General features: G+C 38.3%; 1 pseudogene; it reads left to right on the top strand.

Annotated features, from left to right (window-relative positions):
- The first annotated feature begins 9,734 nt into the window (after positions 1–9,734).
- Positions 9,735–10,785, top strand: LOC101401244 (olfactory receptor 52B4-like; annotated as a pseudogene).
- The last annotated feature ends 9,876 nt before the right edge of the window (positions 10,786–20,661 follow it).

Raw genomic sequence — 20,661 nt, 5'->3', positions numbered from 1 at the left:
AGAGCTGAGCCCATAGTCAGTAAGAACTTGTGCCTGGACTTTTTGACTAGTCTGTATTTCCTGCGAGAAGTGTCTTTAAAGCCCTTTCCTCTAAATGCTGTTTGTTTGATTTTTAGGTGTGCCTGCCTGGAAGAGCTATGAACGAGAAGAACATTGTATAGGAAATGAGGACAAGGACTTCTAATAGTCATGAAAACACCCCAAGTGTGGGGGACATTGTTCTAGGTACTTTACACGGAGGAAGTAATTCAGTGCTCACCGCGTCCTGGAAGGAAGTTACCACCATGACTGCATGTTGCGGATGAGCAAACCCAACCTTATAATGGAGCACTTGATAAGTGATTTGTTGAAGGATATTCAGCGAGTAAAGGATGTCGTTAGGCCATCATGTTCTTTTTCAGCCATCTTTCTGAAGTGTCTAGGAGAGAATTAGTTTCCTTGCTTTTTTCTAGTTTCTAGAAACCACTCACCCTCCTTGGCTCATGGCTGCCTTCTTCCATCTTCCAAGTCAGCCATGGCAGGTTGAGTCCTTCTCACAGCACGTCATTCTGATCCCCTCTTCTGCCTCCCTTCTCCATATTTAAAGACCTTTGTAATTACATTGGACCCATCCCAATAATTCACGTTGATCTCCCTATTTTTAGGTCCTTGGATTAGGAAACTTAATTCCATGTCTACACTTTAATTTTAAAATATACTGATTGCAATATCTGAGGGTGTTACCTCTGGAAATATAATAGAATGAAACAATTAGAGGCCATTAGGAAAGTAAGCATGGATGCCTCTTCATTGGCATAAATTTTTGGGAACTCCTTGGATTTCGTTAATCACACAGTAACGGGGTGTATTGATATTAGAAGAATAGACCATCAAAGCAATTTCCTTTTGCTCATTTTGAGTGGTATTTTAATTATAAGAGTTTTTTCTGGGACGGCCCCGTGGCTTAGTGGTTAAGTGCGTGCACTCTGCCTCTGGCGGCCCGGGGTTCGGATCCCGGGCGTGCACTGACGCACCGCTTCTCCGGCCATGCTGAGGCCGCGTCCCACATACAGCAACTAGAAGGACGTGCAGCTATGGCGTACAACTATCTACTGGGGCATTGGGGAAATAAATAAATAAATAAATAAATAAAATTAAAAAAAAAGTGTTCTTTCTAATGAAAAAGGAGTGTATTGCACTTTTACTCATAGATGGCTTTACTTATTGTTTGTATCTATTTTTCTAATGCTGACTTCAAAACCTGAGTAAGAAAATGAATGTATATTATCGCTAAGAACTTGGAATTGTAAATGAGGAGAAACATCCCCAAATGAAAAGAAATAATTTAATTTTGATGATAAGTATGGTTTTCTGGTTTGGGAGCTGATCTTCAAACTCCTAAGCCACATTCTTTTAAGCATTATCAATTAAACTGAACAAATAATTCCCTCTACAATGGTTCTTATACTTAAAATGTTCATTAGTTATATAATTGGATTACTTGGGAATAAATCAAGGGGTGTCCATAGGACACAAAGTGAATTTTTTCTTGGTTATCCTTTCCAGAGGCATGAAATCTTCCACTTTGGTATTTTTTCTGTTGACACTGCCACAGATGTCCTTGTGGGGCCATGCCAACACACACAGAGACTCAGAATTCCAAGAATTAACACCCCGTTGGGGAACCTCCGCCAGAGAATCAATTCCTCATCTTTCCTTTCAGTCAAAGGATGGCACTGAGACACAAGTTTTATGGTTTCTTAAGGGCTAGTTTTGCAGATTGTACTTCTAGACACCCCACCCACCTTGGTCAGCTGGAAAACACATCTCTGTATTGGCTCTCCACCATGCTCCTTTACTCCTCTTATCCCCTCTCCTGATACTTGGGGTGGTAATTGCAAAAAATAGGGACTTCCATGAGTACTGCAATGCCCTTCTCAGGTTGCTCCCAACACTGTCTCAAGGTGCCAATTGACACTCCATTCACTGTGCTGCCAGGCTGTGTTCAGCACAGTGCAGGGGAGGGGAGTCCTGTCTGCCAAATGCTGTGTCTGTAGCCTCACATCATTAAAGTTAATGGTCCAAAATCTTACCAAGTCTACCATGAGATTCATTTTCTGCTTTCACTTCTCTTTGTTTCCTTGGAATTAGGTTGTGGATCAGATGCTCCCTAGTCCTTTTCCTTCTTCTTTTTCTCTTTTATGCTCCAGGTGCTCACGCTAAAACTTTAACCATCTCCCTTCCCTTGGGCTTGTCAAGTCTTGAAACATATACACCAACACTGCATGAGATAAGGGGGTGCGCTGGCTCCTAACCTCCAGCAGATGTATTCAGACTCTGAATCCCAATTTAGGCTCTTGTGCCTATAAATATAATATTTCTTCCGGCTGCTTTTAATTTATAGATTCTATCACATCATGACCTCTAAGGGAGCCTATCATACCTCAGAATCTTTTTTCTTAAGCAAGAAATGATAAATGCAATTTATGAACTGAACTTATAGATCAATGGCTGTGTTATTTCCTTTTTCTCTCTACTTCCCATCTCTTCTCCTTCAATGTTTTTTTTCACATAGCTGTGAAAGTTGTGTTTTGAAATAAAGATGTGATCATATTATGTATTGCTTCCAAATCTTCAATTCCCACCTTTAGAATAAATTCCAAAAACTCTTCTCAAATCTGGATAATAGCCATCACAACCTGTTTCCTTGCTCTAATGTATTGATCCTCAAATCCTCAACCTGGATACATTCAATCATTTAGCAAATGTTTATTGAGTTCCCACCATGTGGCAGGCACTGTTCTCTGCACTAGAGGTCCAGCAGGGAATAGAGTAAGCTAACCCCTGCCCTCATAGAAATGACATTGCAGCTCATGGGCCCCAGGGATATTGGTGTGACTGAACCTATGTTCTTGAAGGACAAGTTGACGACCACAGGTATCCCCATAACTCCCTAGTCTGCCTTAGCTTCCACATAAAGGTCTACCATGGGAAGCTAGGTTTTCCTGCAAGCCCAAATTAAGGTGATTGTATTCCCTAATTTCTAAGCAGCTCTCCTGGGGGGCTAAGCAGAGCTCATTGTGTATCCCTTCAATGGAACCTGGCATCTTCTCGCACACCAGAGTCTTTCTACCTGTGTCCAGATCAGTGCATTGATGTCAGGGTAAGGGATAGGCCTTTTTGGTGGGTCTACTTCATCTTTGCACATACTTTTATTGTAGAAACACGATAAAATTCTGGTCCACACATATTTATGGTGCAGGATGCACTGCAGGATGGTTATTAAAATTATGGACTAGGTTCTCATCTGTAACAGGTATGATATTTTTAGACATCAAAATCCTGGGGTGAAAAAGGTATTTTTATTTTCCAGAATGAATATATATCTCTAATATTTATTAGGTGACATTTATGGATTAACCACTTTGTATGCAATAACTTTTAATCCTAACAACAATCTTCTGCAGTACAGTAGTCCCCCCTTATCCATGGGGCACATGTTCCAAGACCTCCGGTGGATGCCTGAAAACCACGGATAGTACCGAATCCTATGTATACTATTATTTTCCCCAACTAACTGGCTAAGAGGCAGGTAGCGTGTACAGTGTGGATAGCTGGGCAAAGGATGATTCACATCCTGGGCGGGAGGAAGAGGGTCAGCGAGAGATTTGATCATGCTGCTGAGAATGGCATGGAATTTAAAATTTATAAATTCTTTATTTCTGGAATTTTCCATTTAATATCTTTGGGTGTCAGTTTGCTGAATGTAACCTAAACTGTGGAAAGAGAAACTGCAGATACCGACTATGTAGATTCTGATATTCCAGTTTCCATATTGGGAAACTGAAGCAGAGAAAGATTACGTAACGGAACTCTACAGTTGGGAATGTGGAGGCTGGAGGAGAACTTGGGCAGTTGACCTCAGAAGCTTTGTGCTTGGATGCTAGGCTAAACACAGTTCGTGTTATATATAGTTTTTATATTCAGGTCTTTTTCTACCTAACGTTAAATGCATAAACTAGCCATTTTTGAGTAACGGAATTCTGTCAATTCAAGAGTTTCTCAGTCATTTCAGGATGCATCCTCTCCTGCTTTCTCTCCAGGGCTGACTCTAGCTCCAGGGCCTGTGTGTGGCACCAGGGCATGAGTGTGGAGGAAGACACTCATGATACGGACATCTGCACGTTGGTGGAGTTCAGGGTGGCTTCTGACCACCAGCGTCGACGCTTGCTGATATCCATGAAATAGACCTTGTCGATTCTAGTCCTCAGATTCTTGGTCTCCCACCTGACACTGCAACATCCTTGTTCTGACCATGAGGCTTCTCCAGCCCCCTCTGTTTCAGCTCCTCTGCCTACCTGCCCTTGGCTTGGAAACCTTCTATATGATTTTTTTTGAAAAGTTCATTTTATTGTGGTAAAACACTCGCCATGAGATCTACCCTCTTAAAAGCTGTTTCAGTGTGAAGCACAGTGTTGATTGTTATTTCTGGGCGCAGTGCGCACAGCAGGTGTCCACAGCTCAGTTGTCTCCCACCACTGACATTTTCCACCAGTTGATGAGCTTTTCTGTACATGACAGTTGGTGCCCCTCCTGGTCTGGAGCAGCCTCATTCATGTAGTCGTGTAAAATGCTCAGAACTGTTTCTCCAAGGTTTAGCTGCACGGGGTGTTCACATATTAGCTTCAGCCAACAGGTCGTCAGGAGTCCACTGGTCACATGACAATTATGGCTGTTCATTTACACTTGTTGACACTGAGAAGAGAGGGGTGGGCTTACCTTTACAAGAAAGTGCAATGCATTTCTGAGCATTTATGGGTCTTCTTGAAAGTATTAATAATGGATCTTAGAATTTCTAGGAAATATAAAATTCCACAAATATCACCTATTGTGCATGAAATGCAGTGCACAAAAGCAGAATTCTATCTGAGACTGAGACCACAATGGGCTTCACACAGATCCAATCACTTCTGGAGTCTGCACTCGTCTGTCCTGATGGTTGCTCATCGGGCTGCCTGAGCCTGAGTCTGAAATGACAAATGGGCTAATTCTATCCACAAAGACGTGGATGGATAAGTAAAATGCATTAATTTCATATATTTATTTAATTAATTAATGAAAAACGAGTAACACTTTCAGAAGAGCATAAAGTATGGACCGGCTAGGAAAATACACCTGTTTGTCTTTATATCAAACACACATTTTTTTTCCTGAAGGTGAGAATACTTTCTTCTTTACTGTGTTTATTATCTGATTTTTTAAAATAATGTACAAGATTACTTTTATAATCAGTGAGAATATAAAGTTATTTCCAAGTTAAAAAGGTTCACAATATCCATTCAGGATGAGTAAAATATAGATAAAATTACTTATAAAAGTATATAAAGAAAGCAGGAGAATTTTTTTCCAGTAACCATAAATAAAGTTTTTGATGACTAACCACTAAATAGAGTGATACACTAGGCAGGGAAGTGAGGTAAAAATGTGTCACAAATGTCAAGAATCACATGTATTCTACAAATTGTGCATGGACATTTATGTACCCTTAGGAGTGGGTTAAAATGGGTTCTTTATGACCAAAATATGAATCTCACGACCACTCCAAGGAGAAATGTAACTGCAACATCATCCTTTACATGAAGAACAAAAATTTGAAAATCATCTTTACATACTAATTGCACTGATATTGCAGATTGAAAACAACTTTATTTTTTTATTTTTTATTTTATTTTATTTTATTTTTTAATTTTTTGTTTATTGCAGTAACATTGGTTTATAACATTGTAAAAATTTCAGGTGTACATCATTGTACTTCTATTTCTGCATGGACTACATCATGTTCACCACCAAAATACTAATTACAACCCATCACCACACACATGTACCGAATTATCCCCTTCACCCTCCTCCCTCCCCCCTTCCCCTCTGGTACCACCAATCCAATCTCTGTCCCTATGTGTTTGTTTATTGTTGTTATTATCTACTACTTAATGAAGGAAATCATACGGTATTTGACCTTCTCCCTCTGACTTATTTCACTTTGCATCATACCCTCAATGTCCATCCACGTTGTCACAAATGGCTGGATTTCATCGTTTCTTATGGCTGAGTAGTATTCCATTGTGTATATATACCACAGCTTTTTTATCCATTCGTCCCTTGATGGGCACTTAGGTTGCTTCCAAGTCTTGGCTATCGTGAATAAGGCTGCCATGAACACAGGGGTGCATGTACCTTTGCAAATTGGTGTTTTCAAGTTCTTTGGATAAATACCCAACAGTGGAATAGCTGGATCATATGGTAGTTCTATCGTTGATTTTTTGAGGAATCTCCATACTGTTTTCCATAGTGGCTGCACCAGTTTGCACTCCCACCAGCAGTGTATGAGAGTTCCCTTCTCTCCACAACCTCTCCAACACATGTTGTTTCCTGTCTTGTTAATTATAGCCATTCTGACGGGCGTGAGGTGATATCTCATTGTAGTTTTGATTTGCATTTCCCTGATAGTTAGTGATTTTGAACATCTTTTCATGTGTCTGTTGGCCATCTGTATATCTTCTTTGGAGAAATGTCTGTTCAGGTCTTTTGCCCATTTTTTAATTGGGTTGGTAGTTTTTTTGTTGTTGAGATGCATGAGTTCTTTATATATTTTGGAGATTAAGCCCTTATCAGATGTATGGTTTGCAAATATCTTCTCCCAATTGTTAGGTTGTCTTTTCGTTTTGTTGATGGTTTCCTTTGCTGTGCAGAAGCTTTTTAGTTTGATGTAGTCCCATTTGTTTATTTTTTCTATTGTTTCTCTTGCCCGGTCAGATGTGGTGTGAAAACAACTTTAATAATCAGTAACTTAATTCAATATTTATGCCAGCGTAGGTATTACAACAGGCCTGTAGCAAGGCTGGATTAGCTGGGAGAGGTTTTTGCAGTGAAACATCATAAATGTGAACGCTCAGTGTGGGATGGAGATCAGAGCATGTGGGGAGGAGCAGGAGAGAAAATAGTCATAAGAAGGCTAGGGAGGTGGGGAAATGGACTTAGGGGTGTGGGATCCAGGCCATTTGGGAAGAGGGTGAGGCTGGTGGAGACAGCTGTGTCCCTGGGGCCCTGATGTAAGTGCTTCTCTCAAGGGATCTCACGAAAGAGAATGAACAACCTAACGGCCTGGCCCCCAACAAGCTGAATTTCATCTCCAATTTCATGTCTGTTCCTGAAGACTCAGGAAAGGCTGGTGACTGAATTAGACATCGGCAGGTGAGGCGGTTGCAGGATCAAGGTAAGGACTGGGCTGGTGTTATGTCCCTCAGAGGACAGGGCTCTTAAGGCTATTGATATATGTGGACAATGAATGGTAAAGACCAGAGGCACCAATCTGGTGGGTTAGAGCAGAAGTGGAGGATGAGGTCTGGGAAAAGAGGTTGAAAATTTATGGATTAGCTGAAGTTACCAAAAATTAGTAAATAAAGAGATAACATCCAATAAATAACAAGTGCTGTAATAATTAGACTGGATGTGAGAAACAGAAAACAGATGGACTTACCATTGACCCCTCTTGGCAAAATATGAGAAAGATCCTGAAAGTGACTGGGATCAGCTGTATTACCTCAAGCAGGGTGTGGGAAGGGGCTTTGGAGAGCTAGCAGGGTGACTTGGGCATGTGTGAGGAGAGAACTATTGAAGGAAGCATTGAGTGGGGCATTTAGGATGAGCTTGTGTCAGACCAAAGTCACTCTATCAGGCCACTAGTTCCTCTAGGGATAGAGAATTTCCCTAGCTTCTTGGCCTCTTTCTGTGTCTCTGATTTAAAAATTTTGGCTGCTGTTCCCTTTCCCCAAATACACGGTTTTCATGAGCTTCTTAATTCCCTGCTCTCCTGCCCAGACTTTGTTGACTTGTGTCTTCCCTGGCCTTGCTTTTCTTGCTTTCATCTACTCTCCATTTTTTATCAGGCTGTGTGGCACACAGCTACTCTCATTTCCCTGTGGTGCTCTTCTTCTGTCTCCTGTTTTTCCACTTTCTCCAAGAGGAAGGCCGCCCTCACTGCGGAGAACTTTCTTACAGAGCAGCAATATGCTCAATAGGAGATAGTTCCAAACCCAAGGCCAGCTGACTGGACTCCTTTGATGCTTGACTCTGATGACAGAACCACATGTCTCAGCACTTGGAGCATGGTCATTGGAGTATATTTTCCTTCCCAGAAAGGAAGATTAGGGGCATCAAGAGGGTAACTGGAATGTTAATGAGCATATAAGATATAACTTAGCCACTGAGCTAAATGATTTTTTTTTTTTTTTTTGCTGAGGAAGGTTCACTTTGAGCTAACATCTGTTGCCAGTCATCCTCTATTTTGTATGTGGGTTGCTGCCACAGCATGGCTGCCGATGAGTGGTGTAGGTCTGTGCCTGGGAATGGAACCTGGGCTGCTGAAGCAGAGCACGCTGAACTTAACCACTGGGCCACAGGACTGGCCCATAAATATTTTTAACTACCCCTTCATCAGAGTGATTTAATGATTGTCTCCAATTCTTCAAACCTGTCTGCTTACAAATTTGCCTCTCTTGAATCCACAAGTTTATAGGATCCAAAATATTCCCAATTTTCTTTTTCTGTCCCCAGTTTGTGATACGGTGCCTGTAAATTGTTACTGCTCAAAATACACTTGCTGAATGACTGAGTTAATTAATAAATCAAAATATAACTAAGAAATAAATGTTAAACTTCCACCTGCAAAAAATCGTCCAAGCTTCAGGCAGCCCTCCCCACACTCCCAGCAATAACACGTTTCTTTTTTCAATTTCAGTCATTCATACCCTCAGCTCCCTAAGGTTTGAGCACAGAGAGTGCCTCCTCTCAGGCACACAGACCTTGTCAATGTTACCCCTTAAGGTCTCTTGACCTTCTTCACAAGTGAGCAAACTGTAAGTGATAAATTCAGAAATTTCAAATCTCATTTCTATCAGTTATTGGTTAGTGATATTTGCCAAATGATTTCCGCTGACTGAGTCTTACTTTCCTTTAGTGTGAAAGGGGGAAAATATTTAGGTCCTAGAGTGGAAGTAAAAATATTTAGTTCCTTTAGATATTCAACATCTAAATGCAAAAGCATATAAAGTGCAACATGCAAAGTCTTACTACAGTCTCTGGAATAAAGCAGATGCGTAACAAATATTAGATTAATTCCTCTGTGACTGTATTATGTTCAGATTCATTGTATTCCTGGAACACGACTGTTCACTGAGAATCCTGTCTCTTCAGTCAATTAGAACCTCCACATGTAATCTTTCTAGAGTAGAGTCATTATTCTAAACTACTGGCTTCAAGACATCTGGTGGCTGCCCACTGTGAAAAGGATGGCATCAAAGTATGAAGTTGTGATCGAGGCCCTTCACAATCAGGAAAAATCTGTCTGTGCACCCCGTTCCCTGTCTTCTCCTGTACTTCCTATGCATCAGCCACCCTGGACTGAGAAAGTTTCAAGAATGCAAACATTTCTCATAGTGATTCCCCCATTATCACTCTTTATCATATAATAAACTACCCAACTCAAGTCAAGTACCATCTATTGCTGCCTTCCCAGACACACACAATGGTTTCCTCTCTACATTCATGACCCTCTGTTTGTAGGAGAAGAGCATTTTACCTTTATTAGTTGGAAACATGTGTATCTTCAATCAGAGTGTTACTCATTGAGGTAGAGAACTATTCACCTTTGTATGAGTCATTATTTGCGTGTTCAAAGAAGATGGAGAGTGTGGAATATGCCAAAATCTCCTGGTGCCTTCCCAAAATATATTACAAAAAAATCTGTGTTTTCTTCTATCTCTGTGAATAAGAAGTGATATCTCTGGTGGTCTCCCCAGGCGTGACTACCATAAACCACACTGGTGTCCACCACACGGTCTTCCACTTGCTGGGCACCCCAGCCTTGAGGATCAGCACATTTGGATTTCCATCCCCTTCTTCAGTTCCTGACATGTCATCACCCTTCTTGGGAACAGCCTGCTCATCTTCATCATTCTCACAAAGATCAGCCTCCATGAACCCATGTACCTCTTCCTTTGCATGCTGGATGGAGCAGACGTTATCCTCTCTATGTGCACAGTCCCGCGGGCCTTGGCCATCCTCTGGTTCTGGGCTGGGGAGATGTCCCTGAATCGCTGCATCACTCACTTCTTTTTCTCACACTGCACTTTCATGTCTGAGTTAGGGATCTTGCTGCTGATGGCTTTTGACAGGTACATTGCCATATGCTACTCACTGAGATACACCACTATTCTTACACATGCATTGATTGGGACAACTGGTGTTGCCATCTTTCTGAGAAACTATTGTACAATTTTCCCCATAATATTTCTTTTGAAAAGATTAACTTTCTGTGAAAATAATGTCATTCCACATACCTTTTGTGAACACACTGGCTTGGCCAAATACGCTTGTGATGACATTCGAGTGAACATCTGGTATGGACTTTTTGTCATAGTGTCAATAGTGGTCTTAGATATCTTGTTAATTTTTGTTTCCTATGTGCTGATTCTCCATGCTGTCTTCCACATGACTTCCCAAGATGCTTGCCACAAAGCTCTCAACACATGTGGCTCGCACGTCTGTATCATCATCCTCTTTTATGGGCCTGGCATCTTCACAACCCTTACTCAGCGGTTTGGATGCCACATTCCACCTCATATCCACATCTGGTTGGCTAATGTCTGCTTTCTGGTTCCACCAATGCTGAATCCCATCATTTATGGAGTCAAGACTAAGAAAATCCGAGAACAAGTGTCTCACATGTTGTTTCCAAAGCAGAAATAACTTTGGCAGAGGAACAGAGTTTTCAGCATCTCTAGCTATCACTGGAAGTGTAATGGAAACAGTGCTTGGCAGGGGTCAGCTGAAACACTAGGAGATAGCTCAAAAAGTTTGTCAGGGAGTTCTGTTGGAGGAAGTTTATCAGTGAGTTTGCAGGAGTTATGTCTTTCATCAGCAAAACAGTCTCGGAGAGATTTGTTGTGTTTGACTGGCAAACTACCTCTGCAAAGAACCCGAGACAGCATGGATTCTTTTCCTGAAGTCACGTATCCTTTACATCCTCTATAAGCCTGATTATTGGAAATAGATCAATAATAACTGTGCTCTGGCCTTGGAATTTGCCCAACTATTCCTTATTAATTTTCTCAATCTCTAAGACATCTTGTGATATTTGGATACTTACATACAAATCTCCATTCCTTTATGTCCTCATTCTAGCTAAATGACATTCTTAGAATCAGTGATTTCTAGGCTTTGCAGTTGTTTCTATTATAATTTGCATCCCTTCATCATGTGTGTCTGTTATAGGGGAATGTAATTGAATTGTGTGATTCGTATTTTACAGAATAACACTTAAGGAGCCTGATCACTCTTGTGCTGGGAAAAGACTCGTGTGGTTTCTGACGGGGTGGTGTATGCTGGGAGGATGCTGCGGAGGGGTAATCCCCAATCTCTATGTTGGCCATCTTCTTCAATGATCTCCTCCTCAGCAGGGCACTCAAGGCCTTTGCTGTCCTGGTTTCTGGCCTGCTTTACAGCGACACTTCCTGTATTGCCTTCCAAGCAACCTGAGCTTCAGATACACCAGGCCATCAACTCCTCACCTTTCCCAGGTCATGCCAGACTCTCCATGTATCTCTGCTTTCTCTTGGAATAACCTCATTTGACTTGTCAGAAAACTTTTATTTCTCCTTTTCTACCACATTCTCATCCTATCTTCTCTGCGAAATTTTCTTGAAGCAACTACTCCCCAATGCATTATTTAGTTGATACTTTCTTTATGAGAGAAATATCATGTTGTCCATATTTCTTTATATTTATTTCTATATATGTATATACTATATGTAGTATTGGTCATAGTACATATAAGGACCTGGAACCTACTTTTCTTACTTATCAATATATTGCTGACATTGTTAATTTCTAATATTGCAGATCTACATGATATAATTTTACATGTATATTTTATTTCATTGTAGGGTTTTACCGTAATTTATTTCATCAAGCTGGCTTCTTTTAAGTCCTTCTTCTATGTCTTAATGGTTGTTTATTTACACACTTAAGCTCATTTTTATTTATGTCTTAAGTGCACAGCCCAGTTTATTTTCTAAATCAATTATTTTTGTGTCATCTTTTAATATAAGATGTGGAATGTAAGACAATCAGAAAACAACAAAAATATCAACAATAATCCTAGTCAGGTGAGAATTACTGACAAGATTTTGGTGCGATGCCCAATATTCTTTGTCCCATGTGTATATATTTTTATAATTGAGATCAAACTATGTAAAATCTTGAAATCTTGGTTTTCACTATATATTATAAAATAAACATATATTCATTATTAAAAAATCTTATAATAATTGTAATTTCTAATGTTTGCATACTATTCCATAGTAATATTTTCAATATTATTGGGCATTTGAGTTTTCCCACTGTAACTATTACCAACAGACCTGCTATCAACATCTTTGTACATAAAATTCACTTTGATTTTTTTAAACTTTTATTTTAATGATAGATTCCTAGAATTCTAAACTGCAAATTTTTCATGATTTCTCTAAAACTGCACTCAGAAATGATGCGTAATTTTCTCTCATGTCAAAAGTCTATGATAAAATATGTGTTAGTGCACTGGCAAAAGGGACAGGTATTTTCATTATTAAAAATCTCTGCCATGGGCCTGGCCCGATGGCATGGTGGTTAAGTTCCCGCACTCTGCTTCGGCCGCTTGGGGCTCACGGGTTCTGATCCTGGGTGCAGACCTACACCCACTCATCAAGCCACACTGTGGCAGCGTCCCACATACAAAATGGAGGAAGATTGGCACAAATGTTAGCTCAGGGACAATCTTCCTCAACCAAAAAGAGGAAGATTGGCAACAGATGTTAGTTTAGGGGCCAATCTTTCTCATCAAAAAAATCTCTGCCAACTAAAAGATCAAAAATAAAAGAATATTGTAATTTTTATTTGTAAATTTTGATTGCTATTTTGGTTGAAAATTTATTGGATAACCATATTTCATGTAGTGAAGTAAACATAATTATCATTTGTCAAGTGGTTAGCATGTTGTAGCTCCATGACATAAGTATTGCACATGACGAAATGGAAGCTCTCCTGAGGTAATGGAAGAGGTAAGAACAAGGTCGCTTTGTTTTATTTTCCAAGGCTGTGCTTTTGGGTACTATCTCTCTTAGAAGACCTGTCTGTTTCTGTCTTTGTCCATTTATGAGATGTTATTCTCTTCTATTTTTATTCTATTTTATTTTATTCTATTTTTTGTTTATCAATGAATATATATACTTATTATCTCTCTCATATTTATTTTGAGTATTTATCCAGTATGTTTTGCCTTTAATTTTGGTGTTTTTATAAACAGACTTAAATATTATTAGTTATATTTACATCTTTTATTTTGTCTTTTTTCGTTGTTTAACCTTAGAGAATTTCCTTTAAGCTACTATTTGAATATTATTCACATCAATTTCTTCTCCCTATTTTATCTTTTTTATTTATTTATTTATTTTTTCCCCCAAAGCCCCAGTAGATAGTTGTATGTCATAGCTGCACATTCTTCTAGTTGCTGTATGTGGGACGCGGTCTCAGCATGGCCAGAGAAGCAGTGCATCTGTGCACGCCCGGGATCCGAACCCGGGCCGCCTGCATCGGAGCGCACGCACTTAACTGCTAAGCCACGGGGCTGGCCCATCTCCCTATTTTATCTTTTAAAAATCTCTTAAATGAGAATTTAAAAAAAATCAATATTATTGAGTTCTTGTGAGGATCAAATGGATTAATATGTGTAAAAGGACTTAGCACATTGTCTTACATATAGTAAGTGTTGTACATATTTGCTTTTATTAGGATGGTTCTTATTTACTTTTGCTTGTTTATATTTAAATGTCATTATTTTACCTTTATTATTTAAAAATAATTTTGGTTACATACCGTATGACTTCATTTCTATAACATTCTTAAAATAACAAATTTGTATAGATGGAGAACGGTAAATAGTTTCCAGTGATTAGGGATAGAGAGAGAGTGAGGTGGATGAAGCTATAAAATGATAGTATTGGAACTTTGTGGTAATGGAACACTTCTATAAATTGACTGTGGTGGTGCTTACACAAATCTACACACATGATAACATTGGTCTTGGCAATATTATGGGTATGACACCAAAAGCACAAGCAACAAAAGCAAAAATCAGCAAGTAGGACTACATAAAACTCATATAATCTGCACAGCAAAAGAAACAATCAACAAGATGAAAAAGCAACCGATGAAATGAGGGAAAATATTTGCAAAATGTATATCTGATAAGGGGTTAATACCCAACATATGTAAGAAACTCATACAACTCAAGAGCAAAAAACCCAGACAAAATGGGCAGAGGAACTGAATAGACATTTTTCCAAAGAAGACATACAAATGGCCAATAGGTACATTAAAAGATGCCCAACATCACTAATCATCAGAGAATGGAAATCAAAACCACAATTATTAATCACTTCACACTTGTTTGAGTGGCTATTATCAAAAAGACAAGAGATAGCAAGTGTTGGCAAGGATGTGGAAAAAAGGGAAACATTGTGGATTGTTGATGGGAATGTAAATTGGTTCAGTCACTGTGGAAAACAGTATAGAAGTTCCTCAAAAAATTAAAAATAAAACTACCACATGGTCCAGCAAACCCACTTCTGGATGTATATCCAAAAGAAATGAAATCAGGATCTCAAAAAGATATCAGCACTACCATGTTCTTTGCAGCATTATTCACAATAGCCATATGTGGAAACAGCCTAAGTTTCTGTGTACTGATGAATGGATAAAGAAGATGTAGTATAAATATACAGAAGAATATTAAGCATCCATGAGAAGGAAGGAAATTCTGCCATTTGTAAAAACATGCATGGACCTTGAGGACATTACGCTAAGTGAAATAAGCCAGTCATAGGAGGACTAACACTGTACAATTCCACTTATCTGAGGTATCTAAAGTAGTCAAACCCATAGAAGCAGAAAGAAGAATAGTGGTTGTCAGGAGCTAGGGAGAGAGGGAAATGGGGAATTGCTGTTCTGTGGGTATAAAGTTTCAGACATATAAGATGAAAAAGATCTAGAGATCTGCTGAACAACATTATGCCTAGTTATCAATACTGTACAGTATAATTAAAATTTTGTTAAGAAGGTAGATCATATGTTATGTGTATTTGACCACAATAAAAAAACCCACAACTATATGTTGTCTACAAGAAACCTATTTTAACTATAAAGATTCAGATGGGCTAAAAATAAAGCGATGGAGTAAGACATACCATGCTAACACTAATCAAAAGCAAGCTGAAGTAGCTATATTAATCTGAGACAAAGCATACCTCAGAAGAAGAAAAACTATCAGGGATAAAGTGGTGCATTATATAATGATAGAGTGGTCAATTTTCCAAGAAGATACAACAATTGAAATGTGTATACCCCTAACAAAAGGAGGTCAAAATACGTATGATTTCCTTCATTAAGTAGTAGATAATAACAACAATAAACAAACACATAGAGACAGAGATTGGATTGGTGGTTACCAGAGGGGAAGGGGGGAGGGAGGAGGGCGAAAGGGATAATTCGGCACATGTGTGTGGTGATGGGTTGTAATTAGTATTTGGGTGGTGAACATGATGTAATCTATGCAGAAATAGAAGTATAATGATGTACACCTGAAATTTATACAATGTTATAAACCAATGTTACTGCAATAAACAAAAAATTAAAAAAAAAATGTGAGCCAAAACCAAATAGAACTGTATGGAGGAAGAGACAAACCCACCAATACTGTTGGAGACATTATCACCCTTCTTTCAATAATCAATAGACCAGGAAGGCAGAAATTCCATAAAGATATAGTTAACATGATAACACCATAAATCAATGTGATATAATTGACATTTATGGAATACTCTTTCCACTCACAGCAGAAAAAAGATTATTTTCAAGCTCACATGGAACATTCACTAAGATAGACCACATTCTGAGCCATTAAAAACACACCTTAACAAATTTAAAACATATCAATTCTATAAAGTATGCTCTCAGAACACAGTGGAATTAAACTACAAATCAATAACAGAAAAATATCTTGAAAATATCGAAATAATTGGAGATTAAACCACACTTCTAAATAACACATAGGTTAAAAACGAAGTCTTAAGAGACATTTAAAACTATTTTGAAGCGAAGGAAAATGAAAATAAAACTTACCAAAATTTGTGGGATGTAGCAAAAGCAATGCTTAAAGGAAAACTTGTATCTCTAAGTGCATATATGAGAAAGAAGAATGATCTATAATCAATAACCTCGCCCTCCATTTTGGGAAACTAGATGAAGAAGAGCAACTTAAGCCTAAAACAGGAGAAAAAAGAACTAGTAAAAAAATAGAGCAGAAATCAATGTAATTGAAAACAGAAAAGCAATAGAGAATATCAACAAATCACAAGCTGTTTCCTTTAGGAAGATCAATAAATTGATAAACCTCTAGCCAGAATAACAACAACAAGAAGAGATGACACAGATACCCAATATCAGAAATGTAAGAAAGGTCATCAATACTGAGCCCATGGATATCAAAATGATAATAAATGATACTGAAACAAGTATATGCCCACAAATTTGATAATTTAGATGAAGGGGACAAATTCCTTGAAAGACACAAACTACCAAAATTCATACAAGGAGAAATAGGTAATCTGAATAAGCCTATATCAAGTAAAGAAATTGAATAAGTAATTAATACCCTTCTCTAAAAAGGTAAGCAGCAGGCTCAGATGATTTCACTGGAGAATTCTACCAAATGTTGAAGGATGAAATTATACCAATTGTTATGGTCTGAATGTTTGTGTCCTCCCAACATTCATGTGTTGAAATCCTCACCCCTTAAGGTGGTAGTATTAGCAGGTGGGGTCTTTGCGAGATAATTAGGTCATAAGGGAGGAGAACTCATGAATGTGATTAGTGCTCTTATAGAAGAGATCCCACAGAGCTCTCCAACCCAATCGCCAGGTGTGGACTCAAGGAGAAGTCTGCAATCCGGAAAAGAGCCCTCACCCATGCATGCTGGCACTCTGATCCTGGACTTCCAGCTTCCAGAACTGTGAGAAATAAATTTCTGTCATTCATAAGCTATCCAGTCAATGGCATTTTGTTATAGCAGCCCAGATGGATTAAGACACCAATTCTCCACACCTCTTCCAGAAAATAAAAGCAGAGGGAACACTTCCTTACTTATTTTATTATTCTAGCATTACCCTAGTCCTCAAACCACGTAACATATCACAAGAAGTTCTAGAGGTCTACTGTACAGCATGGTAACTATAGTTAATAGTATTGTACTGTATACCTGAAATTTGCTAAGAAAGTAGATCTTAAGTGTTCTCACCACAAAAAATAAAAGTGACTATGTGAAACAATGAATATGTTAATTGGCTTGATTGTGGTAATCATTACACAAGGCATACTGATATCAAAACACCACATTGTACACCTTAAAGATATACAATTTTTTATTTGTCATTCATACCTGAATGAAGCTGGAACAAAGACATCACAAGAAAGAAAAGCTATAGGGAAATATCGCTAGTGAACATAGGTGCAAAAATCCTCAAGGATATATTAGCAAGTAGAGTCCAAATATGTACAAAAAGAATTATACTGCATGATCAAGTGGATTTATTCCAGGTATGCAAAGCTGGTTCAACATTTGAAAATAAATCAGTGTAGTCCACCACATCAACAGGCTAAAAAAGAAAACCATAATCTTACCCATTTATGCAGAAAAAGCATTTAAAAAAAACCTCAACACCTATTTATGGTAAAAACTCACAGAAAAGTTGGAATAAAAGAGAACATCCTCAACCTGATATAGAACATCTAAAAAGACATCTAGCTAACATGTTTGTGATGAGAAACTGAATGCCTTCTCCATAAGATTAGGAACAAGGCAAGGACTTATTCTCTTGTCACTCTTATTCAATATTGTGCTAGAAGTCTTAGTGCAAGAAGACAAGACAGGGCCGGCCCCCTGGCTTAGCGGTTAAGTGCGCGCGCTCCACTGCTGGAGGCCCGGGTTTGGATCCGAGGCACGCACCGACGCACCGCTTCTCCAGCCATGCTGAGGCCGCATCCCACATACAACAACTAGAAGGATGTGCAACTGTGACATACAACTATCTATGGGGGCTTTGGGGAGAAAAAAGGAGGAGGATTGGCAATAGATGTTAGCTCAGAGCCAGTCTTCCTCAGCAAAAAGAGGAGGATTAGCATGGATGTTAGCTCAGGGCTGATCTTCCTCACAAAAAAAAAAAAAAAAAAAGAAGACAAGAGAGGAAATATCAGACATACCAATTGGAAACGAAAAATTGAAACTATGTCTGCTCACAGGTGATATAACTGTTTCTGTAGAGAATTCCAAAGTATTGACAAAAAAAATCTTGTGGAATTTATATGTAAGAATAGCAAGATAAGACACAAGCTTAATATACAAAAATCAATTGTTTTCCTACATACAGACTGTAACCACCTGGATTTGGAATTAAAAAAAAATCATTTAAAATAGCAACAGAAAAAAATTTGAAATAGGTATAAATCTAACAAAATATATGCAAGATACATATGTGATAACCCACAAAATTCTGATGAAAAAAACCAAAGAAGATATAAACAAATGGAGAGAGAGTCAGTGTTCATGGATTAGAAGACAATATTATTAAGATGTTAATTTCTCCTAGCTTTATCTGTACACAATTCCAATCAGAATCCAAGCATGGTATTTTATAGTTATTGACAAACATAATTCTAAAGTACATGTGGAAAGGCAAAAGACAGAACAGCCAACACAATGCTGATGAAGAATGAAATTGGAGTCCTCACATTACTTGATTTCAAGACTTTCTATAAAGCAACAGTAATCAAAACAACATGGCATGAGTGAAAGAATATACACATAGATCAGTGGAACAGAGTAGAGAGCCCAGATAGACTCACACATGTAGAGTCAATTGATCTTTGACACAGGAGTAAAGGCAATTCAATGGAGAAAGGATTGGCATTTCAACAAGTGATGGGGGAACAATTCTATGTCCTCATGGAAAAAAATTAATCCTGACACAGACCTGAACACATTTCACTAAAATTAACTCAAAATGGATCACAGATATAAATGTAAAATTCAAAACTATAAAACTTTCAGGAGAAAACATGGGCGAAAATCTGTGTGACCGTGTTTTTGGCAGTATCACGCCAAAAGTATGATCCATGAAAGAAAAAGTGGTAAGTTGGGCTTTATAAAGAGTAAATTCTTTTTTCCTGTGAAAGATACTGTTGAAAGAATGAAAAGACAATTCACAAACTAGGAGAAAATATGTTCAAAATGTGTATCTGATAAAGGAATTCTATCCAAAAGATACAAAGGATTCTGAAAACTCAACGAGAAACAAACAACCCAATTATAAAGTGAACAAAATATCTGAGCAGATACCTCAGCAAAGGTGATATATAGGTTGTAAAAAAGCTTATGGAAAGATACTCAACATTTTATCATTAGAGAATTGAGAATTAAGTTAAAATGAGATACCATTACACACCTATTACAATGGCTAACATCCCCAAACTTGATAATACCAATTGTTGGCGAGGAAAGGAACAACCAGAACCTTTATTCATTGCTGAGAATACAAAATGGTACAGTCACTTTGGAAGAAAGTTGACATTTTATTACAAAGCTAAACATAGTCTTACCACACTCAGCGATTGTATTCCTAGGTATTTACTCAACCGATTCGAAATTTATGACCACATAGAAACCTACATGTGAATATATATAGCAGCTTTATCCATAATCACCAGAAACTTGAAGCAACCAAGACAGCCGTCATAGGTAAATGGAGAAACAAACTATGGCATAGCCACACAATGGAATATTATTCGGTGATCAAAGGAAATGAGCTATGAAGCCAGGAAAAACATGCATGAATTTTGAATGCATATTGTTAAGTGAAAGAAGCCAGTCTGGAAAGACTATATACCGTATGATTCCAACTATACGACAATATGAAAAAGGCGAAACTATAGCAATAGTTAAAAAAAAAAAAATCAGTGGTTTTCAGGGGCCTGGGGGAAGGGGAGATGGTTGATCAGCTGAAATATGGGGCATTTTTAGGATGGTGAAACTACTATATATGACACATAGTTGATATGTGGTACCATGTAGTTTTTGAAACCCACAGATAGCAGAAAAATAAACCTTAGTTTATTAAAATTGAAAAAAATAGTTTAGGAGTTAAGGGGATCCTAGTGTCAAATGCCAAATGTGACAATCTAACTGCATTACAATATGTGAAACAACCTCACTAAATGGAGTGGGGGAAAGAGGTGCTGACCTAACAAGATTTGGAAATTAATGGATTCTGTAAACTAGAAGCCAAATAAATTGTACATAAGCACTGTTCTTTAGTTGATAAAGTTGCTGATACGGGGTATCAATTCTGATACTTCTATACATGTATACTAAAAGTGGACAATTAAGTAAATGGATGGAAGACAGTAGGAACCAGGTTTCTCTCTGTTGGAGTGGGTATTTACAGATAAGTAAGAAAAAGAGTCTAGAATGATCCA

The sequence above is a fragment of the Ceratotherium simum genome, chromosome 7, assembly GCF_057802395.1.
Source record: "Ceratotherium simum simum isolate JZ-2026a chromosome 7, ASM5780239v1, whole genome shotgun sequence".
Classification (NCBI taxonomy): domain Eukaryota; kingdom Metazoa; phylum Chordata; class Mammalia; order Perissodactyla; family Rhinocerotidae; genus Ceratotherium; species Ceratotherium simum.
This window is presented reverse-complemented; position numbering and strand designations above follow the sequence as displayed.